Genomic DNA, 25,092 nt, shown 5'->3' with positions numbered 1-25,092 from the left:
ATTTTTTAATCTTCCATTTTCTATTCTTCTGCAAAGACAATTCCTCTTAATTATAGAGTATGATGAACTCTACAAATACTACAATGTGAAGAGGTTTTGGGTTTTCAGCCTCCATGAAGAGCATATTGATTAGAATTTTTCCATGTGCCTTTACTGTGCACAGAAAATTTAGGAAACAAGTGACTTATTAGCCATAACCACAGGAACTACTTTATTAACATCGTTTCAAAATTAAAGGAATGTTTATACACAGTCATTTTTTTTATATATCTATTCTCCATACTGCTTAAGGAGAATGGGGACAGGCCTGTTTAGAATAACAAATAACCCCCAAATCATCTGCAAAGTGCAAATTTAACTTGGAAATTCCCCACATTACAAACACAATAGGAACATTTATACAAGTTGCAATGTTGTAGTTTTCCCATTTTGAAACACAAACTGGCAATTTGTTATGACATAATGTAAATAAAAAGACTTTTATATACAGAAAAGGGGCGTTTATATTAAAGGAAATGGGGTCATAGATTTCAAAGTTGTAAGAGACTTTGGGGGTCACTTAGAGCCCAGCCCACTGCCCTTTACAGGAATCCTATATCACAATCTCCATGGCTGTGGCTCAGCTTTTGTTTGCACACCTTAGGTACTTCAAGGATTTTCTGTTCAGTTGAACAATGAAAGCCTAGTTGCAAAAATAACCATGATAGCAGTAAGGTTTGGGTGTCAGGGGAAGGGGATAGCTAATATAATCTGTAGGGTCCAGGAATACTTCCTAGAAATGGCTGACACTGTTAGTTGCTTTATCAGTTAGAATGGTTTTTAGCTGCATGCAATATAATATTTAAATAATAATGGCTAAGTAAGAAAAATACTAAACTGATATAACTAAAAAAATTCAGAGAGTAGCAATCACAGAACTATTTCAGTGGCTCACGGATGTAGTTAAGGAGCCAGGTTCTTTTCACCATTCTCCTCCATCCTTATCAACTTACTACTTTTTCATACTTAGGCTTATTGCCCCGTGGTTGCAAGATGGCTGCCAAAGCTCTGAGAATCACATCTTCACATCATCAAGTCTAAAGACACGAATCTGAGAGGTAACCATGGAGAGAGGGAGGGAGAGAAAGGGAGAGAGGTATCTTTTCATATCATTATACTTTTATCAAGGAGGACCTAGAAGAAGCCCCTTAGACTTCCCCTTATGTACAAATGTCTGGAAGTAGATCACATGGCCCCTAGCTGTAAGGGCTACAGCTTTACACTTTCACTGGAAAGTGAGTATCTTGCTTGTTTAGCCTTTATAGTGGGAGGTGGGCAAGGATGGAGTGCTGAAAATGACTCCTGTGTTTGCTAATTAAGTGACATAGTTACCGGCTGTGCCAACAGCTATTAATTACTCTTTTGATTTATTCAAAAATGCAATTTAGGGGAGGATGGGTCGTCTCCAATCCCAGGGGATGATTGGATTAATAAATTCAATTCCTCATGGTGTTAGATATAGGAATGGGATGGAATTTTGGCCAGTGGGATGGAGTTCTGGCCATGAGATGTGAGAAGTTCTCTCCCAGAAGTCTGAGACAAAACCCAATACATCAAAAATGGAAGATTGGAAAGATAAAAATTAAAAATACCATCTGAACTCTGGAACTTCGTACCTCTGTACTTTTTGCTATATGTTATATCTTTGGTTTGCTTATAAAAGCAGATCCTAGGGCAAAGGGCTAATATGCCCCTTGTTGGAGGATGCAGTATCAGAGAACACATGTGAGGGACAGAGAGAGGGAAGGGGGGAAAGAACAAGAGCCTATATGAGAAAGCATTATCAAGTTGGCTGCCACTAAATTTGACTGTCCTCTAAGAACCATGTAAACTGCAGTCCAGGACAGTGCATCTAGGGGGCTGAGGTGGGGGGATACTTTATCCACCAACCCTCATCTTCCATTGATCAAAGGTTTGCCTATGATGTGTTGATTTCCTCAAATTAATGAGTTTTGCATGCCAGGGTACCAGCTTATGTCCCACAGTATCCAACAGCTTGGCATTAACTGGAAAACCTTGGGAAGATGAGAAATATGTGGCCCAGGTTCAGGGATGAGTTAAGGTACAGATTGCACCTAATTCTCATGGAATCTCAGTGGTGGATAAGAGTCCTGTGAAATGGTGTCTAATACAGTCCACCCCTTTCATCAGTAAGATTCCCCCTCTTGCCTCCAGTTTTGAAAACACAATGACCTTACTTCTTCCTGGAGAGAAAGTGTACATGTCTGATTAGTCACAGAATCCCCTTCAAGGTGGTAGCCAGCTAAATTCTCTGACAAGACTCAAGGCAAGAGAATTTCTAAAACTATAAAACTATGATTTCTGCTATTGCAGCTGGTTGTGACCTCATAATTCATATACATCATCTTTATCCTCTACTACCATGCTAGATTTCTCTGAACCCTTGCCCTTATTGTGCCATTGTTCCTGAAACTGCCAATTTTCTATTAACATGGGGCATGAAAGCACCAAAAGATGCTCCAGTGAATTCTCCCTGCCCCCATTCTGTAGTTGCACCCCTAGTTCTTCACGTACTCAGAATCAATTAATTTCAATAGCACAGTCACTCATTTCTTTGGCTCTTGGCCCACTGGCATGAGGAATGCAATGCATTGAGAGGATCAGAGTGGCATTTACAAGGTATCAAATTCAATAATAAATATCCTTTTGTTCAAGCCATTTTGAGTTGAATTTTGTTTTCTCCTGGCAGTCTAAAGCATCCTTACTAAACATCAGAGGAAGTGACAGCTAAGGTTAGATCTGAAAGAATAGAAGAAATTAAAATAGGCAAAGATGTTGGGCATGTTTGTTTCAGGCAGATGGAAAAATGTATAAAAATCTGTAGGGGAATCAAAATGTGAAGTGTTTGCAGTGCTTAAAATGGTTCATTATGGCCAGAATCAGGATTATTAAAAAAGTTGCTTGTTCAAGTTTCTTGTATAATGTTGGCAACTTGTAAAGGAGAGATTAGTGCCTTTTCAAACCCATTATTAAAAGAAACCTTGTGTCACTAAAATAATAGCTGAGGTTGCCTTGTCTTTTGAGAATTAAATAACATTGGCTCATATCCCTAACTGCATATCATGCTCCTGGATTAGTCTTCCCCAAGATTTTCCTAAATTTTATGGCTTCTGTTCATATCTCCAGTTCTAATTTCCATTACTTTTGGGTACATTTGTCTTTTTCTTTCTGTGGCTGTGCTCTTCTCTTTTTCTGTATAAGCCCAAATATGCAACAAAGCTACTTTCCCTTGCCTTTCCAAAATGCCAGTCAACCAAGAGAACTGCATAAAGTCAACATTCACTTAACATTGTTTTGTGGGGGAGGGGAAAGAAAGAGAGGTAATAAAAGGGGTTCAATTAAAGCATAGCCAGTGTGGCTTAAGAGTACATCCTGCTGTAAGATCCCTCTCCCAGATCTGCCAGAATATGAGGGGACTTATCTTTTGCTAACATCATTCTTCAGGTTTCCTTTCCAGGAGCCACACTGTTATCCATTACCTCCAAAAATCTCCCATCCTTGCTACTGATTTTTCCCAGCAGCTTCCAAATTCCCCCCACATTGTTATAAAGAGACCTTCAGTTTTTCATGGATGTTTTAATACTTCCAGACTCTGAGGATCATCTTTTCACAACCAAAATTGTTCTTCAGGGTGGTTTTACTAAACAATTGCAGCCCTTGCCCCAGTCTCAACTTTTTTTTTTAAAAGTTTATTTATTTATTTTGAGAGACAGAGCATGCATGAGAGCATGTGTGAGGGGCTGATGGAGAGAACCCCAAGCAGGCTCTGCACTTTTAGTTCAGAGCCTGATTCAGGGCTTGAACTCACTAACTGCAAGATTATGACCTGAGCCGAAATCAAGTCAGAGGCTTAACAGACTGAGCCACCCAAGTGTCCCCTGCTCTGAGTCTCAACTCTCTCTTTTTTAAAATGTATTAATTATTTTTGAGAAAGAGACAGAGTGCAAGCAGGGGCGGGGGCAGAGACAGAGGGAGACACAGAATCTGAAGCAGACTCCAGGCTTCAAGCTGTCAGCACAGAGCCTGATGAGGGGCTTGAACCCACGAACAGTGAGATCATGACCTGAGCTGAAGTCAGGATGCTTAACCGACTGAGCCACCCAGGCACTCTGACTCTCTGTTAATATGAAAATTGTTTGCTCTACACTTCATTGGAGAAAGAAGGAAAACCTGGGAGTAAGAAGTGTTTGAAGGAGGGGACATTTCTTAGAGGGGATGCTAATCCTGAGCTGAGTCACACAGGTGAAATTGCAGTTAATAGAGAAAGAGATGAAGAGAAAACATCTTTTTTTGAGCAGAGATATTGAGGCATGAGAGTGGTGAATATCCATTCCCTTTATCTCACCCTCCTCCCCTTGAAGTATCTTTAGCCTTGTCAAATCATTTGAGCCAGTGGATGAAAGAGGGAACCCTGTGGACCTAATCTGAAAGGCCGCCAGTCCAGAGGCCACTAGCACTGTCTTTAATGAGAACACAGGGGAGAGTTCCTTCATGGTGTGTGAATGTGGTCACTCTGGGTGGCAATATAGTCAGATGCATTGAACATTCCTTTTAACTTCCACGCTTGCTACAACATAGACATTAAGTGTACAGACTTATGAGATTCAAATCCTGGCTCAACCACTTCTTAGCCATGGGATCTTGGGCCAGTCATTGAACCTCTGTCTTGGTTTCCTTGTCTGTAATATTGGGATAATGATAACATAGGGTTGTCTGAAGATTAAATAAATCATGGCTATGTTGACTGCTTAGAACAGGGTCTGGAAGAAACTTAAGCCCTTATTTAATATTAGCTTTTAATGAAAATCCCTAACTTGACTCATTGACAATGCTGGTGGCTTGTGGTATCTCATGTGTGAGCCATGAAAATTAGCTGTCCTTCCACACAGGTTTTCATACTGAGAAATGGATCTGATGCCATCAGTTAAGTTAATGGACATGGCTTGCCTAACTCAGACCTCTATTGTATATAGTGGGAACAAAATTGGGAACCAGATCATGGATATCAAAAGAAAAATCATCTCATACGTTGCAAAGGAGCACACATCTGCTTCATAGAGCAGTTGTCTGCTTGCTGGGGACATATTCTTTAAGTTCCCTTTGGTTACTACCATGATGCTTATGGGAGCTTCAACATATACTGATGCCTGTGTCCCACCTCCATGAATTCTGATGAAATTGGTCTGGGTTGTAGCCTGGACTTTAGGATTTTTAAAAACTCTCCAAGTGATTCTAATTGTGGCCAAAGTTGAGACCCACTGTTTTAATTAAAATACCCACAAGCTGACCACACCCCAAATCAGATTAAATCAGAATCACTGTGGGTGAGGCTTGGGCATATGCATTTTTAAGACCTCTTCTGGTAATTTAATGTGCAGCCAAAGTTGAGAGCCACCACTCTCGAGGCTCATTGATTTGGGTCTGATCTCAAGTACTGCTGAGGATTTGCTCAGCAGTGTCTTGTCAGTTTTATAGCTTGCAGTGACAAATAAATATATCTACCTTACAAAAGAAAACCTTGTTAGTGAAATTTCTGCCAAATCCCTCCCCCCTCTACCCCCCCCCCCCCGCCACACATACAACTCTGGCTTTGCAAGTCTGACCTTGTATTTATAATATGATTTTTGATAATGTGAAAAATTTTAAGATCACAAACCTGCTGGTAATAGAGGACTGCTATGCTTTGATTTCCAGAATCTACCATTCTTCTGGTAAAATTATCCCAAGAGTTTTCTTTTCTTTTTGTAAATTCAGTTTATTTAATCTAGAAAAAAAACAGCTACGGGTCATCTATTTCTCCCACCCCCTGCCTCTGGCAACCACAAATCTGTTCTCTGTATCTATCTGTGAGCTTGGTTTTCTGTTTGTGAAAAAAAAATTTTTTTTTTTTTAGATTTCACATGAAATTTAGATCATATGGTATTTGTCTTTCTCTCTCTGACTTATTTCACTTAGTATAATGACCTTGAGGCCCATCCATGTTGTTTCAAATGGCAAGATTTCATTCCTTTTTTATGGCTAAATAATATTCCATTATATAATATTTCACAATTTCTTTATCCATTCATCCATTAATGGATACTTAGGTTATTTCTATATCTTGGCTATTATGAATAATGCAGCAGTGAACATGAGGGTGCTGATATCTTTTCAAGTTAGTATTGTTGTTTTGTGTGGATAAATACCCAGAAGTAGAATTACTGGATCATATCGTAGTTCTATTTTACATTTTTTTAGGAACCTCTGTACTGTTTTTCACACTGGCTTCACCAATTTACATTCTTATCATTTGTGCCCAAGCATTCTTTTTTCTCCACATCCTCACCAACACTTTTTATTTCTAGTCTTTTTTTTTTTTTTAATTTTTTTTTCAATGTTTATTTATTTTTGGGACAGAGAGAGACAGAGCATGAATGGGGGAGGGGCAGAGAGAGAGGGAGACACAGAATCAGAAACAGGCTCCAGGCTCTGAGCCATCAGCCCAGAGCCCGACGCGGGGCTCGAACTCACGGACCGCGAGATCGTGACCTGGCTGAAGTCGGACGCTTAACCAACTGCGCCACCCAGGCGCCCCTATTTCTAGTCTTTTTGATAATAGTTATTCTGATTGGTATGAGGTGATACCTCATTGTGGTTTTGATTTGCATTTCTCCGATGATTAATGATGTAGAGCATCTTTTCAGGTACCAGTTGGCCATCTGTAGGTCTTATGTCTTCTTTGGAAAAGTGTCTGTTCAGATTTTCTGCCCATTTTTAAATTGGGTTATTTGTATGTGTTTCTTTTTATTGAGTTGTATGAATTCTTTATATTTTAGGATATTATCTCCTTACCAGATATATGATTTACAAATATTTTTTTTCTCATTCAGTAGGTTGCCTTTTCATTTTGTTGATGGTTTCTTTCGCTGTGTAGAAGATTTTTAGTTTGGTATAGTCCCACCTGTTTATGATGTCAGGTTGAAAAAATCATCTTCAAGACCTATGTTGAAGAGTTTACCACTCACATTTTCTTCTAGGAGTTTTATGGTTTCAGGTCTTACATTTAAGTCTGTAATCTATTTTGAGTTAATTTTTGTGTATGATTTGAGATAGTTTCATTGTTTTGCATGTGGCTGTCTGACAGAATTTTCTTTTAAGAACCCTTCTTCCTTAAGTCTTAGCTTATGTTTTTGTTCGTTTGTTTTGCTTGGTTCAGCAAAAAGGAGGTTCCGGCTAGCTAAGAAAATTAGCATATCCCATCCCTGTGGGTATAGTGATTGATTCTGAGGTGAGCATGTGGTCACTTTCTGGCCGATGAGAGTTGAACTTGGATTCAGCTGTTGAGAAAGAGGAGCTTCATCTCAGTAGGATGTGAAGGTGAGAAGGTGAGAAGGTAAGGTCTGGAGCTGTTGAGAGCGGCCAGGTTGTCTGGGAATGAAGCGCACACACACAGGGAAGCTGAGCAGAGTGCTGTTCAGCTTTGTTCTGCTCACTTGGTTAAGTCCTTGGGACAAGGGCCAGATTACTCTCTATTTTTTCTTTTACCTGGGTTAATGAATTCTGTTTCTGTGAAAGCCAGTTTGAACTAGAGTTTTCACTTAATGACCATGAACCATCTATCTGACATAGCAGAAGAGAGGAGAGAATTTAAATAACACAGTTTAGCTTTTCAAAGTAATTTCTTCCTACTTCTTCATTTGGTCCTGGCCACAATGCTATGGACTCAGTGTAGCAGGTTGCTAGAGCATCAGCTCCATGGGGACAGGAAGCCAGTGTGCTTTGCTCCCTCTCCCTATCACCTGACACAATGCTTTACATGTCAAGCACTCAATAAATAATTGTTGAGAGGATGAGTTGATTCAAAGTTTTCACAATATAGTTTCAACCTTGCTCAGGACTCCCCTTTATCTCAAATGATCCACCCACTAGTCCTTCAACTGACCTGATATTTCTTCACTTTTGATTGAGTTGTTCCTTCCACCTTGAATACTTTGTCTGCTTCCTTTGCCTTTCAGGCTCTCTTAAACTCTTCAGGACCCAGGGTAAATGTGCCTCCTGTGAAGTTTGCTTTGGTTCCCATCAGTGATAAAGTGGCTTTCTCACTCTAAATTTCTGTGGAAAAGTGAAAAAGACTCAAACAGACTTCAAACAGGTTAGAATCTCCCTTGTGTTACTCCCCAGCTGTATGATCTTAGGCAAGTCATTTAACCTTTATAAGTCTTGGTTTCCTCAGTGCAATGTTGGGATATAAAAACCTGAGGACTTACTTCATAGACCTTTTCTGGAGAACACATGAAATACACAGTGTAGAAATTTTCCTTGGGTTTTGGTGCAGAGAAGACAACAATTCTGAGAGGTAGTATTATTGTCCCTGTTTCACAGGTGAGGTATTGTGTTATTAAGTAACTTCTGCCTAAAGTCAAAAGACTGTTCATTCACTGGTTCGTTTAGAAGCCATAATTTATTGAGCCCCCGCTATGTCAGGCACTCTGGGTGCTAGGGATATCATGGTAAAAAAGTCAGATAAAATCCCTATTCTCATATCCATGAGGGAAAGTGGATTTGACATAAGCAGATAATCATATGTGTAATGAATGTTACCAAGGGGAAGTATGGGGTCCTATAGAGAGGGAATATCAAGAGTATGGAACTTGGTCAGATGACTTCCTTGAGTCATGATGCTTAAATTGAGATGGAAGAAGCATGGGGACTCTTCCCCTGTTACATAAAAGCTAGGGTCAGCCTTTCTGTTCCTGGTCTTGTGGGATCTGACTTGGATAGCCTGGCACCCCTTCTCTGTAGATCCAGACATCTTAGCCGGCCCCATGGGCATGTGGCACCCCCTTGCATCCAAAGTGGGGGCCATCGGAGAAGGACAGTTTTCTTCATGACTCTGGCTTGTCTGTCCCTGGCTCTCCTTATCAGTGCTGCCAGTAATTATATCCATCCCCTTCACCCGCCTGTCCTCTCTGACCAGACTTCTGATGATATTTCATTGTTCTCTGAAATTACTTCCATGAGATTTAAATAAAAATGAGAAATGGCCTCTCACAGCCTTCACATTGGCTCCACATTAGTTGCAGTGTTTCCTTTCCTTCCCCCACACCACAGTCAACAACGTCTACACAGCCCCTGTTCAAAGAACAGTCTTTTCCAGAAGCTTCTGACAGAGGATGCCTGAGATTAAAGGGTGATAAACAGGCGGCGCACAGACTGTTGGCACACACAGTAGTTTAAAAAATCTGGGAATTTCATATGCAAACCCATATTTCTGGCTTCTCCTGAAAAGTCAGAAGAATTGGCAGCACCATTCCCACATCTCCAAATGGCGATTCTCAGCTGTAGGTGAGTGGTATTGTCTTCTTTGGACCAGGCATGCAAGCTACAGTTCACCTCAGACCACACTGCTCTCTATTGTCTCTCCAGCCCAGCCTACTTCAGTCATTTACCATACTTTCTTGGTCTCTGAAGGCACTTGAGTTTGCACTGCATTTTAATTTGGATTTTAAGTGGATCTGGCACACTGTAAATGCTGAATTAAGAGTGGCTATTATTAATAGTAGTCATGGTCATAATATTTAAAGAGTAGAGCCCTAGGACTAGATAAAAAAAAAGATACAGGATGTTTCCTGCATAGCAGTTGGGTAGGAATAGTGATAACTCAACCAAATATTTAAAATGACACCTTTCATCCTTCCTAATCAGAACTGCTACCTTAGAATATGTCGTAGTAAATTGCACAAAATCCTTACCCATAATAGAAACAGAGCATGTTGCAGCTAGGTGATTATTATTATTATTATTTACCATCATCATGTAATTAGACACAATTTCAATAATTGCCCAAATAGAAACTACATGAATAAATATTTCCTAGGAAAACACAAATTAATGAAAAGACAACCCACGTTTGTGGTGATATATTCAGGGTCCAGAGGGCACTTTTCTCTTTCGCATCAGTTCAGGGTGATATACACAGAGGAGAATCATCAGGGTTATGGAACAGCCAGGCATTTGGGTCACTTTGAGAATGGATTCAGGGCAGTGAATTTTCTCTGGCTTGTCCTCTAGCAAGGTGGCTCAGTCTGTCAGTGAGTGGGAATAATAATTTAGCTGACTTGAATCTGCTTTCTGCTAAATTGATGAATGCCTTTCTGCCCCAGCTGATTCCTTCCTTCCTTCCTTCCTTCCTTCCTTCCTTCCTTCCTTCCTTCCTTCCTTCCTCCCTTCCTTCCTCCCTCCCCCCTTCCCTCCCTCCCTCCTTTCTTTTTTTCTTTTCTTTCTTTCTCTCTTCCTTGTTTCCTTCCTTCTTCCCTCCCTCCCTCCTTCCATTTCTCTCCCCCCCCCCCTTTTACTTTCTTCAAACTTTCTACAGTCAAGAAGTAGCTGCCACCTGCTGTGGGCACTGTCCTAGGTGCTGGTAACACTGTGGGGCAAACGAGAGTCAGGGAGATTGTCTTGGGTAGGAGTTTATAATGTAACATCCTCCTTCCCTTGGCTCTTGGGAAATGAGATTCAGTCTGTCGTTCCATATGTACTTGTTGACCCCCTGTTGTGTGCCAGTCAGAGAACTAGTGCTGAGTAGTCTGTAGTAATCAAACCAGATATGGCCTTCTGCTCTTGGAGTTCACATCCTAGAGGGAAGGGGAGATTGATGAAACAAATAAACAATCAAAGCAAAAAATAGCAGGGACTGACAAGTGCTATGATGAAAATAAAGCACTATTAGAAGTATCTGAGGAGACACATCACAGAATTGGCTTGTGGACACTGTAAATAAAGGTTCTGTTCCAGTTTTGTTCCATATCTAAAGAAACTGTACAATCTCTCCTTTCTCAGTGGGTTCCATTCTTCTCTCCTTTTTTAAAAAACACATCCTTTTATTTACTTATTTTTCATTTTTGTTAAATTTTTAATTTTAATTGCACTTTGGTTAACAGTGTTATATTAGTTTCAGGTGTACAAAATAGTGATTCAACAATTCTATTCATTACTCAGTGCTCATCATGATAATGTATTCTTTAATCACATCTCTGTTTCACCCATTCCTCCCTAAATCTACCCTCTGGTAACCATCAGTTTATTCTCTATAGTTAAGAGTCCGTTTTTTGGTTTGTCTCTTTTTTTCTCCTTTGTTCATTTGTTTTGTTTCTTAAATTCCACATATGAGTGAATTCCATATATGGTATTTGCCTTTCTCTGACTTACTTTGCTTAGCATTATACTCTCTAGCTCCACCCATGTTGTTGCAAATGGCAAGATTTCAAGATTTCATTCTTTTTTATGGTTAGATAATATTCTGCCATATATATATGTATGTATATAAGGTATACATACATAATGTAGCTATATACTGTATTAACTATATGTATATATTAGCTATATCTATTAGTTATACACTATATATATATATATATATATATATATATATATATATACCACATCTTCTTTATCCATTCATCTATTAATGGACACTTGGCCTGCTCTCGTAATGTGGCTATTGTTAATGCTGCAATAAACAGGGGTGCATATATCTATTTGAATTAGTATTTTTTAAAAAAAATTTTTTTTAACGTTTATTTATTTTTGAGACAGAGAGAGACAGAGCATGAGTGGGGGGAGGGTCAGAGAGAGAGGGAGACACAGAATCGGAAGCAGGCTCCAAGCTCCAAGCTGTCAGCACAGAGCCCGACGCGGGGCTTGAACTCACGAGCCACAAGATCGTGACCTGAGTCGAAGTCAGACATTTAACCGACTGAGCCACCCAGGCGCCCCTTGAATTGGTATTTTTGGGTAGTATTGTTCATATATCCATTTGAATTGGTGTCTTTGGGTAGTATTATTATTACTGGGTCATAGGGTCTTCTATTTCTTTTTGTCTTGGGGTCTGGAATCAGAAAATCTTGTGTGTAGGGGCACCTGTGGTGGCTCAGTCAGTTAAGCGTCTGACTTCACTTCAGGTCATGATCTCACGGTTCATGAGTTCAAGCCCCGCATTGGGCTCTGTGCTTACAGCCTGGAGCCTGGAGCTTTCAGATTCATTCTCTCTCTCTCTCTCTCTGCCTCTCCCCTACTTGTGCTCTCTTTCTCTCTGTCTCTCAAAAATAAATAAACATGAAAAAAAAAGAAAAACTTGTGCATAAATCCCAGCTCTACCACTATTATGTGTCCTTGAGCAGTTTGCTAAATGTCTCTGAGCCTTAGTTTCACTATCTGTGAAGTGGGTGCAAGGATAGCACCTGCTCCTCAGGACTGAAGTAACAAATAATGAAATATCATATGTAAAGTACTTAGACAGTGTCCACTATATATTAGGCGCTCAGGAAATATTTAAATAATGAATGATCTGAAACTTATTTGTGCTTCCAAGATCAATTCAAGACTCACCTCTTCTATAGAGCATTTTGGTTGTCTTCCCCTAACCCCCATCACCAGTACTGCACAGTGCCTTTGCTGTTCAGGACCAAGTTGCATATTATTGATTTATCTTACCTGCTAATTGTCTGTCTCACCAAACCTAGCTCCTTAGTCTCTTTTGCAGCCCCCACTCCCATGCACTGAACACCCTACTGAGCCCTTGGTAGGCACTTGATACATGTCTATTGATCGACAACATGCACATGACTTGATTTTCTTTGTCCTGATACCTAATCATTTTATATCGACCAGGTGGAGGGGAGAATTGTGTGTCACAGTTTTACGATCACATTGGGAACCCCCTCACTTCTTATAATGATGCTGACACTCATGTGTGTAAGGCTATTAGGACCATAGTCCTCAGATTTACAAAGACTGAATGCAGCGGATAACAACCACCTTTCTTGTATGAAGGAGAAATAAAGGATAATCGCATGTCTTTCTTCAGCTCCATTTGTGTGTGTGAGGAGCGTTACACTGGCAGTAATTACAGAAAGGAAAGGAAATGGAATAAGTAGCAAAGGAAGAATTAGCTGTACTCAACCTAATTAAAATCCCTTGGAAAGAATTCTTCTCTTTTTTGGAAAGGTGATCTAATATGACCTTGAAGCCATTGTATTAACCACTGTACTTTTCATTTTAGGGGAATAGATGGCAGAAAGATCATTTGGGAAAGGCAACCCTTCACTTGCTTTTCAGAAATTAAATGACCTTGATTTCTGAACCACTTCCTCCCAATGAAATTAAATTGCATTGAACCCTGTCAGTTAACAAGTGGAAGCTAATCAAACCAGAGGAGGAACTCACCCAACTAATTCTGTAGTAGGTGGCAGGGGGGCCTTTGGGGAGGAGACAAAGGAGCAGTGGGAGTGAGGGCCTTGGGCCTTGGGCCTTTGGTCAAAGTTGACTGAAATTTTTCTTTGTTAAAAAAAAAAAGCACACATTGAACAAATGTAGCCTTTCTTTCCAGATGGTTTTATACTATATCATTTACTATATACTATATCATCTTAATGATAGAGAGGTATTTTCCTACAATTTACCATAGTTCATAAAATTTCCAGGCAGATAATCTTCCCAGAGAGAGGCTGATACAGGCATGATATAACCAGCACAATAGCTATCATTTTTGTACTTCTGGTTGTACCAAGCCCTTTGTACATATTTTCTCATTTAATTCTTATAACTATACATACTAGCTGCTATTTTCTCCCCGTTTTGCAGGTAAGAAAACTGAGGTTCAGGGATGTTAAGTAATTTGCTCAAGGTTGCATAGTTTAACTGAATGTCAGGGCTGGGGCTAGAATCTAAGTTTGCCAGATTCTGAAACCACCATGGATCTTACCACCACCCCCGCCTCTATCCCAACTATGCCATGTTTCCTATAGGAGTGTTTTTTCTTAGGCAAGATGTCAGAGGTCCTTTAATCCCATGTGGGAGGTATCTTTGGCACACATTGCTCTCGTTTGGTAATGGTGATATATTCTATAACCTGCGTTCAGCAGCTGTTCATGACTATTAATTAGTATAAATTGGCAGGTGTGTGAGAAATGCCTTAGGTAAGGTCAGAACAGACAATGTGACTCCATCCCTCACAGACCTGGCAACAACTTATCCATCCAAATACAGAAAATGCAGCTAGCAGCTGAGGTAGCTAAGAAACACAGCAGCATAGTGCAGTCATTATGCGTGCAGGTCCTGGGGTCTGATTGCTTGAGTTTAATCCTGGATCCATCCACCAGTTTGTAGTTGTGCAACTTTGGGGAAATTACTTAAATTCTCTGTGATTCTGTTTCTTCATCTTCAGAATGTAGAAAATAACAGTACCTACTTTATAAGGGTATCATTTAAATTAAATGAGACAGTTCTATAATAGCATACAGTAAATGCCTAGTGTATATTAGCTATTAAGACATAACATTTGGTCCCTGGTCATGAGAACACCTGAGCTTCTGGAAGAAGACAGAATTGGCCAGTTCACTGAAGCTGATCACCGAGGGGAACTTGTTTAGGGATGATTTGGGATTGAGCTGACAGGAGGAAAAGGGTACTAGGAGCTAGGAGCCAGGAAGAGGAAGTGTCCATAGGGCTTGCTACATTCTCAGCATATGTCCCAGGTAGGTGTCCATGAGAGAATCCCTTGCTAGGAAAGGCCAGGCCAGAGGGAAGAAGAGAATATAACTTTAGAGAATCCGGCATCTTTCCATCTTTCCATCCATTCATCCTTCTGTCTTTCTATGCTGCTATCTTTCTATCCTCCCATCCATCCATCCATCCATCTGTCCATCCATCCTTTCATTCTAGAGTCTGCCATCCTTTCTAGACGTCCATCCATCCTTCTGCCTTTCTGTCTTTCTGTTGTTCCATTTGTTCATTCATCCATCCCATCTACCTCCCTTTCTTTTCACCTGCAGTGTAGTATGTGGTCAAAGGGGCAGAATGTGGAGATGAAGAACCTGGGTTCCAATCCTGTCATTTATTACTTGCATGACCTTGGACAAATTTCTTAGTCTCTTCAAGTTTCAAATTCCCTATTTGTAAATTGGGACTGTCTTCAAAGGCAAAGGGCAGTGACACAATTATATTTGTGGTTTTGCAAGTTTGGTCTCTGTGTTGTGGGGAAGGATGGACTGAAAGGGGGCAAGACTAACAAGAAGGAGGTCAGTTGGAAGGTCTTGCCAACAACCAAGATGATGTGAACACAGACCAAATAATGATAGCTGTCAATTATTGTGGGCTTAGAGGGTGTCAGAAATGGTGCTCTGGGCTTTGCTTTAATTGTCCATTGAATCCTTCTAATAACTCTAAGATTTAGGAACTATTATTATTTCCATTTGATGGATGTGGAAAATGAGGCTGAGAAAGTTTAAGGAACTCACTAGCATCATACAACTGCTAAGCAGCAGAACTGGGATTTGAACAGAGACCACTTTTCTGTAGCTCTAGGCCACTTCTGTGCGAGGACAGTAGAGGCAAAGATGAAGAAGAGGGGCTACTTCCAAGAGACTCTGCTAATGTCAAAACAGCAAGATGATCTGACCAAGTGATAGCAGGAGGCACTAGTATGCTGATAGCTCTCTGGAAGGAAAAATGCCCTGCTTTATAGTGTTTGCTGGTTTATATGATATAAATACTACCATCATGCCTGATTTGAAGTTACTAATGTGATGCCACTGAGTGTGGAGTTGGAAAGAGACATTGGGGGTTAGAGACAAGAGCCAATAACGCCTCAGGATTTGTCACCTTGTGGCTGAGTACAGGTAGGTGTGGTTAATTCTTACAGGGTGTTTCTCATTTTCCTTGGGTCAGATACAGTTTTCAGGATCCCTGGAAAGCTGGGAAACCGTTCCCCAGAAAAGTGCTTATTGTCACAAAATTCTCAAAGTATTTAAAGGTTTTAGTTGTTATATTAAAGCCCTTATGCTGCATTAAAAAAAACCCACCAGCAACAACACCCCGTGTCATTTAATAAATCAACAAGAAGCATATACTATTTAGCCGCCATATTTGTGGCTTGGATGAGATCCAGCTGATACGGGCTGGGCTTGACTCCATGGCTCTGTTCCATGTTTTTCTCTCCTTCTCCACTCGGCAACAGCAGGCTAGCCCAGCCATGGTCACATGGCAATAACAGAAACACTAGATGGTAAATGGAAGCATTTAAGGTCTCTTAAGCCCTAGGTTTCAACTGGCACCCTGTCACTTCCACCTCATCCTATTAGCCAAAGTAAGTCACATTTGGACTCAGAGTCAAGGGGTGGGGAAATATACTCTGTCCTTTTAGTGGAGGGAAGTGAAAGTCACATGGCAAAGAGAGGTGTTGGAGACCAATGATTCAGTCTACCACAGGGGCATGTCTCCAGGTGAGCAGAGCAGACTTATGCCCGAAGGCAATAGTGAGACCTCACCATCTCCTCCCCAGGAATGCTTCTAGCCTTTACTCCACCTCTGTATTTCCTTCACCTTGGTGAGGAGAGGATGGGAGAGCTTGGGCCTCCTTCCTTTCCTCCTCTGCTGTTGGGAAGCCTGGTTTTGTCCCACAGTTCAGAGACCTAAGCATTACATCATTCCTCCTTTGCCATTTTGACAAGCAAAGCGACTTTATCCTCACTCAGGGTTTCGAGTGAGCCCTTCAGAAAGGTGCTGTAGATGCAACTTTCCCTAATGCATCTTAAAATTAGTGCTTTTTTTTTTAACAAATAGACCTTATTTATACCCCACACACAACAACAAAAAAGGAAGATAATTAGGCATACACACTGCAATCAAGCATATTGGGTTCGTTGGAATCATTAAACTTAATTACTTTCACTTGTTGTTCCTGGGGGCTGTAATATCAGTATTAGATGCCAATGGAATCTGCACTGTGTTTGATATAGCTGAAACAAGGATTCAGTAATTTACTGCCTCTCTCAGAGGTTTTTACCAAAGTGGGAAATATGCTGAGTGCCTCCTCTTGCTTTTCATGGGGCCTGCCAAAAAACACCTTTGCCGAAAGACTGAGATATTGGCTGGCAACCTGTCTTGATGCCCTGGGGGATTCTCTCCTTTAAGATTGCTTCCCATTTCCAGGTGGAATTAACCACAAGTGCTAACCACATGTATTAAGCCCTTACATTGGGTATTAATCCTCATAATTACTTAATTTTGCAGTAGAGGAAACTGAGGTTCCAAGAGGTTAAATAGTTTTCCAGAGGTCCCACACCTTATAAGAAGCAGGTCCAGGATCTTTGCTAAGGCGGGGAAGTTTTCTGAACCCAAGATCAGTGTTATCACTTTGTTTGTAGTTCCCCAAATCTTGGTGTTGATTTCCTTCCAAATTCTTGATAAGTCTTACATCAAAGACTTCTTGATAAGTCTTACACATTTTCTCAACCTCAAGTTGTAATAAAGGCCAAGATTCATGAATATTTGCCATGTGCCTGTCACTGTACTAAAGAGTTTTAACTGTACTAAGAGTTTGTCTTGTGCAGACATCCCAATAATCCAATTCTATCACATGGGATCATAGTATATTGTTATTGTTACTATAACTTTGTACATTGACACATCTATGTGTCAGGCTGATGTCAGTATCAGTCTCAGGAGTGTGTTCAAATGAGGGTAAGAGCTGCCTACAGTGGTTTCACCAAATAGGGCTTTATTTTTTCACATAATAGCAAATCCGTAGAGGCAGCCCAGGCTGTCATGACTGTCCACAGGGCCATTAGAGTCCCAGATTCCTTCCATTTTTAAGCTCAGTCATCCTTCGAGGTTGGCTTTTCTCTTCATGGTTGTAAAATGGTTACTGCACCCCCCAGGCATTGCATCTACCTTGAGGAGATGAAGGAGGAGAAGGTGAAGAGCTGTAAGCAAAAGCACCCCCATATATTATTTGTGCAGGGTCATCCTGTCTGAGGTTTACTACTACATTTCCCCAAAAAGCAGTGGGTTATGGAGCCACCCCTCTCTGAAGGGAGCCTGGGAAAAACATTTTATTTTGGTTGTATGTGTGGATGCCATGAACAAAACCAGGTAAAGAAGAGGAGAAGGGATGTGGGCAAGAGAGAGCAAACTAACCATGTCTGGCACTACATCCTCAGAGGAAAAGATCAACAGGCTTTGCATATCTAATGCAGGTTGAGGTTTTTCCCCTTGAAAAGCTTCGTTTCATTCTCTATTATTTCCTTTAATCCTTACGCATCCTTTTGAGGAAGTTGGTTCACTTTCATTCCCAGGTGTTGTCAAAAAACATATTCCTGGTCAGTTTTTTCAGTCTCAGAACTGAGGAGCAGCAGGAGGAGGAGGGACCATCTCTGTCTTGGACAGACCTGAGCAGAGCTCACATCTTCCTCTGACTGCCTGTCAATGAACAGGAATGGCAGGCTAGGGAGAGCCTTTAGGATTGGGAAATGGGATGGAGGATGGGTGGAGATTTAATGATGCGATTAGCTAGGCTTGGAGTCAGACCTCTCAGCATGCTCCTAATTAATTGTCAGATGCACCACCTGCCAACCTTCTCTCCTCCGAAGGCTCCCAGAATGCACTGTGAGTACAGGAGGGAGCATAGAGTCTGCTCACGCTTGGGGAATTGGGGAGTTCCCCGTTAACTGGGTGTGCAGTCAATTAACATATGAGTCTAGGGACCCTCTGAGCATGCCTCGTAATGATCAATTAGAGTGAGTGATGAGGGCTACTAGGAAGAGGGAGCTGTCTTAGTTTATTGATTATGTGGTGGGGGGGGGGGGGCTCTTGGTATACAGTGCTAATTTCCAACAGCCATTTCCAGCACAGATAAATTCTGTATTCCAAGGAGGTATGGGGTAAGGAAAAAACAGTAGCAACAGAGTAAAGGCTTTTATTTATTTCTTTTGGTTAAGAATTTTTAATTATAAAAATTATGTATACTATTTTTTATGTATAAAAGCATATCTTGATTGATTACTGTGAATGAGACATTGTGCTTTGCTTCTCTTTCTCGCTTACTGCTTATAAGAGCTTATGAGAAAGTTAATACCCCACACTTCAGATGAAGAAAGAGAGGCTCAGAAAGGTAGAGGGGCGTGCTCCAACCATCCATAGGAAGTGGAAGAGCAAGAACGTGAACTCAGTTTTGTCGGACTCCAAAGCTTGTATCTTTAAGCACCAGTCATTCTATTTGCAACTCATGTCATCTTAGGAAAATTGGATCATGCTAACAATTATAAAGAAAGTAACCATCCATAATCCCAACACTGAGGGACAGTCTGTACAAGATATACTAATCTTTTCCTCCTGCTGTCTTCTTAGCCTCCAGCTCATTTTCATTTCCCTTTCATCTGCCCCAACTCCTTTTCACTATGACAAGTCTGTTTAAACCAGGGGCAAATAGCTGACTCATGCTGGGCCAGTTATATCTGTCTCTCCCAAATTTAGGATAGAGTCACAGAGACTATTAGCTGGGGGAAAGGTCATGGTGGCTGAAGTGCAAAGGTATGTGGACCCATCATGAAGGATCCTAGTGTGGAGCTGCCTCAGGGGTCTCCGTGATGGATCCTGAGGAAGTCAATGAATGAGCAAGGAGTTGGTCTGCAGGAGGTGAAGGAGGAAGATAGGATGAGAGGCCAATTGGAGAGAGCATGTGGTTCCAATGGAGCGAGGTGAGAAGGTGCCCAAGAGTACAACTCTTTGAGGCCAGCCTGAACTATCTACAGTTGTGTTTGTAAGACCTCTTTGTTTATTTTTTTTTTATTTTAAGTTGTTTATTTATGTATTCTTTCATTCACTTATCTAAGAGGGAGAGAGAGTGCAAGCAGGGGAGGGCAGAGAGAAAGGAGAGAGAATCCCAAGCAGGCTCCATAATGCCAGTGAGGAGCCTGATGTAGGGCTCAAACTCACAAACTGCAAGATCATGACCTGAGCCAAAGTCAGACACTTAACCAAGTGAGCCACCCAGATGCCCAGTCACCCCTCTTGTAATCTAAGGTTCCTTGAGTGAGTTTCTCTTCCTGGTAACCAAATGCTCCCTGACTAAAGTACAACTGTCATTAACATCTTGGAGTATTTCCTTCTATTTCCTTCCTTCCATTCTTGTCTGTAACCTCAGATACAGAGAACAGAGTTACTTATACTTCCCAGTTCATAGCACATAGTCATCGTTAGTTTAGGCAATGTCCCTCTTGTTTTACTTATCGTTCCCTACTCTGTTCATCCCCAGTCCCTATTTCCAACCCCCTCCTTCATAGGCAGACTCTAATGTTTTTGATATATGACCCTAATGCTAGTTTACTTATAAAATATGCAAGGTTGTTTCTATGTGCATGTGATTTTATTATACTTAAGTGGTGTTATGTGTAAATCTCCATCAGTTTTGTTCTTTTTTTGGTACTTAACACTACATTTTAAAGTTCCAACCCAGTTTACTCCACTATGTATCTTCTCATGGTTTAAATTTCAAATCATCCTTTGTTTATAATTTTATGTCTACTTTTTGTTTTTGTTTTTTGTTTTTTTTTTACTTAGTACTTTTTGTGAGAGGGAGTTTTTTGTTTTTTTGCAAGGCCAGGTACCTAGCTTACTACTACACACATTTCTCCTAAGAGCTCATATTGGAGTATGTCTTCAAAAATACCCAACATGGTGAGATAGTCTTCTCCCAAAACCATGCAAGGGGACATTTCTCAAATTTCCTCCCAGTGTCACTGAGGAAGATGATGGAGTGAATTGACAGGATTCTGGGTCTGAGATTAACCCAATTCTTTGCTATCTGGGTGGAGAGCTGGCTAGTTGGTGGGGATTTTAGGAGCTAGATGACATGGTAGACTTTACTAAGTCTCAGTTCTAGCCTCTAGGGGTTCTAGGAAATAAGGCTAGTGGATGTATTAATTAGGACTCTTTTGATGGAAATGACAGAAACTGAATTCAAGTTAGCTTAGGCTAAAAAAAAAGGGGGGCATTACTGATTCATGTACCTTGATGATCTATGATAATGCAGGTTTCAAGCCTGGCTGTGCGTAGTGCTAAAATGAACTGGAAAGGGAATCCAGGATCAGTGTCTCCCCAGCTCTTGGGTCTGCTTCCTCTGTTAACTTCATTATGTAGCAGCTTCTCCCCAAATGGAGGCAGGAGTGGCTATGGACAGCTTCAGGCTTACACTACCCAACTTAGCATCCTCAGCCAACAGACAGCCCCTCTTTCTCAACAATTTCAGCAAAAACCCCCAGATGCATTCTGAATGGGCTGGGACACATCACTGTGACTGCTTGGCTAGGCCTGCGCCATGTTTGTGGGTTTGGCTCTGTCTGAGCATGTGAATGGAAAGAGGGAAAGGAATACCAGGGTTCTGTTAAAAGATGAATAAAGAGAGCACCTGGGTGGCTCATTTGGTTAAGCATCCGACTTCAGCTCAGGTCATGATCTCATGGTTCGTGGGTTCAAGCCCCACGTCGGGCTCTGTGCTGACAGCTCAGAGCTTGGAGCCTGCTTTGGAATCTGTGTCCCCCTCTCATCCACTCCTGCTCTGTCTCTCTTTGTCTCTCAAAAATAAATAAATGTTAAAAATTTTTAAAAGAAGAAAAAGGAGTGAATGGTGGGCAGCAAGCAATGGATATGTATCAGCATGGACGAAGGGCAAAGCAAACAAATCCTTCATGTGTGCATTTAGGGAGTGGGGATATAGGAACAAGAAGTAGTAGTTTAAAGCAGGGAAACAGGGAAAGTTGAAGTACATTAGCTATTATCCAGTGCTGAACCCACATGGGGAGCCTGTTCCCCATCTTAAAGGCCAGGGTCAAAAGGAACCAGAGAATAAGTACAGTCTTCAGATTCAGACAGACCTGGGTTCAAATCCCTCACTTTTGGAGGTTCCTCCTTGAGCTTCATTTCCCATAATTATAAAGTGGAGATTCATATGTAAATACAAGACTGTGGTATAAGGGCAGGGCAGTGTCTGGCCAGTCACGGACTCTCAACTGTTTACCTTTCCAGTCACACCACTTATCACAATATATCCAAACGGTGTGTTTCTTTATTTATTTCTTTCATTCTGTTGTAAATACTTTAAGAGCAAAAGATGTAGATAATTTATTTCTGTCCTGCCAATACTTAGAACATAGTAGGTGTTCAATAAATATTAGTTAGATAAATGAACTTTGTTTATTTGGAGTCTGGCTCAAGATTAATTAGATGAGTGGCTAGTAATGGGAATGACCCAGAGAGCAGGATTCCTTGAGAAATTCCATTTTAATTCTTATTTTTTAACCTTGACCAGAGCTTCATATCTTCACTTTATATCTAAATCTAAATTCTACACTGAACACACCTAAATGCCAAGCCCCTGGTAGACATTAGCCAGTCCTTGAGGTTTACATAGAGAAAGGTCAGCTAATAGTGAAATTGGGGAGGGTTTTATATGTGAGCAATGGTGTAAGTAGTATTTTATGAGAACCCATAGAGAGACAAGTACTCTTTGTAAATTTAGCATGGCAAGATTTTAATAAATGAGGCCATTGAGATGTGTGGGGCTTTATATATCATGCCCCATATTTATATTCCTGTCAACTTTCTTCGCTTAAGCAATATATTTATTATAGTCCATTTCACCATTTCTCACAAGATAGATACTGTATCATGTCAAACAAAAATAAGTGGGGTGGGCGTGGGCTGAAATAATGAAAAGACTAGTAGAAAAATTTGAAGCAGAAGGCATGAGAGTAGCTTATGCTTTGAAAAACCTTTCTCCTTTTTGCTCAAGCAAGTGGGAAAAAGGTGGGCCTGGGTGTCTTGCTGTGTGGTCCTAGGAAAGTCACCATCTCCCCCCATCTTGTTTGGGTCTTAGTCAATAAGAGGTTGGAGTAATCTTCTGATAAGTTGAGAAAAGCTCTCTCATTCCCCTAAAATGCATTCGTCATTTCAGAACATTCCTAAAGCCTGAGTGGTTCAACATGAATGAGGTGATCTTCTTCCAACTCAGTCAACTGTCCAGTCAAATTGTAACCTGGTGCCTCTGACTGCCACCATGTTAACATGGTGGAGATTGGAGGGAGTGGAAAAGTTTCTAGGGTAGGAAGAAGGGGCTTTTGCTAGGAGGGTGATCCTCCAGGTATCACATGTGAAGTGTTTTATCACTGACCTCCTTCACCTCTCACTTTCCCTCTTCTCTTAGCCTTGAAAATGCTTCCTTATCATGATTTCCAAAATATGTTGTGATATGACTCCCATCCACCAATACGTGCCTATCTCTACTTCTCAATTTGCTCTCTTAAATTCTGGACATGATGAACTACCTATCTGCAGGTCCCTGGACCTGATTTTGTTCCTCAGGCCTCTAGGCGTTTGTACATGTTGTTCCCCAGCCAGAAATACCTTTCTCTGAATTTTCACACAGTGATCCTCAAAATAGCTAATGGACTACATAGTTTGGAAAGCTTTCCCTGACCCTTCTTTCCCACCTCAACTCTCTCCACCAAGCTGAGAAGCTGTTAGGTTTTTCCAAATATCTTTCTCATATTCTTCCCACCCCCACCCCACCCTCTCTTTCATACAAATACACACATGTATCTTTTGCATTGCAATTATGCTTCTATTTCCCTGTCCCACCTATAAGACTATGAGCTTCTTGAGGTCAGGGACTCTCTCTTATCTCTATCTTTAGCACCTAATCCGGTACACAATACAATAATTTTTATTGAATGAAAGAAAGGAGGCACTCTAGAGCTGAGCCTTTCACAGATCAGAGGGGAAGGTTTACAATTAGAATTCAGAGCTATGCACCTAATGATGCAGGAATTATGGCCCTGTAATATTTAGTGGAAAATTTTCAACAAGAGCTTCTTTGGTTTCTAATGAGGGGAATTATGTTAATGAGCTACCTTGCAATATCTCTGGTAATCATGTTCCAAACTTACCCCACTGGGTCTCATTTAGATCTAAAGGATAACAGAAACACTCTGGTAATGAAGACGATTTCTGGCCTCAATTAGCACGTGCTGCCCTTATTGCACCCCGAGGACCTCCCATCAGCTGAACACAAAGAGCAGACTCAGCAAACCACAGCCTTGGGGCTTTTCCAAGTCCACTGTTACATTTTCCATTGCACAGTTGCTAAGTTTTCCCACTCTCAGGTTCACTATATATTTAGTCCATTGATCATCTTTATAGTACTGTCTGACATTAATGTCAAGTATTGATTCTTTGACTGTCTCAACACGTGTTCATTGAATGATCCCAGCATCTGGGGAGATAGGAATGGGGTCACATGGAGACTTTGGCTTTTAAGGTGTTGGCACATGAATGTTAGCCAGAAATACAAGATGACGGGTAAGGATGTGCAAATTCACTCATTCATTCATTCTGTCTTTATGTCATGTAGGAGGCATCTGTGTTTACCCACTTAGTTTTAGTAGAATGTTCTTATAGGGCCCTGTCTCCCTCACCACGATTGCTTTATTCAAAGTGGGCATTGGACTTCTCCAGGAATTGATAAAGAGATCCAGTCTCTCTCCAGCTGTGTACATTGTAAGATGTATAATTCAGGAGCTGTCACAATGAGAAAGAGATGACAGGCAAAGAGAGTAGAAATGAAGACAGAGGAAGAGTCTGTCCTAGTTCTCCTTGTTCTGAGGCCCAGAGTGTCCCTGCGTTTCATGAGGTTTGATTGTTAACCATGTTTGAGGGATTATGCGAAGCAATAAATGGCCTAACCTTGTTCAAGGTAGTGATAATGTTATCCTGATATCCATTCTTCCTTTCTTCTTTAAGACCTCTGATTTCTGGCTGTCTATGTGGGCTGCCCAAAATAAAGACTGTATTTCCCACCTGTCCCCTTACATCTGAGTGATGCTGTGACTAAGCTCTGGCCAGTGGATGCTAAACAGAAAGCTTGTGTGTAATTTTAGGGTTGGATCCTTGAACAAAAAGGGTGGAGTTTCCCCTACCCATTTTATTTTCCCCCCTTCCTGCTGACAGGAGTGTTGATGTGGCCATAAGCTGCCTTGCATCATAATGATGAGGGCAGTGCCCAAGGGATAATGGAGCAACAAGGGAGCCTGGATCCCTAACATCATAGAGCTCTTGCATCAGCCTGGGAATGCTTACACCAAGACTAATACATGTCAGAAAAAGAAAGCCTTATTTCATTGAGCCCTAGTACTCTGGGTCTCTGGCACAGGACCTGGAATT

The 25,092-nt window shown here is 41.0% G+C and overlaps 1 protein-coding gene across 1 annotated transcript in view; it reads left to right on the top strand.

Annotated features, from left to right (window-relative positions):
- The first annotated feature begins 1,034 nt into the window (after positions 1–1,034).
- Positions 1,035–25,092, top strand: part of ACSM5 (acyl-CoA synthetase medium chain family member 5) — a 181,070-nt gene continuing 157,012 nt past the window's right edge. Inside the window, exon 1 of the mRNA XM_045048158.1 lies at positions 1,035–1,097. The gene's annotated coding sequence lies outside the window, so the exon portion shown is untranslated. The remainder of the gene's footprint in view (positions 1,098–25,092) is intronic.

This window comes from Felis catus, chromosome E3, assembly GCF_018350175.1.
Source record: "Felis catus isolate Fca126 chromosome E3, F.catus_Fca126_mat1.0, whole genome shotgun sequence".
In the NCBI taxonomy this organism is placed as follows: Eukaryota; Metazoa; Chordata; class Mammalia; order Carnivora; family Felidae; genus Felis; species Felis catus.
This window is presented reverse-complemented; position numbering and strand designations above follow the sequence as displayed.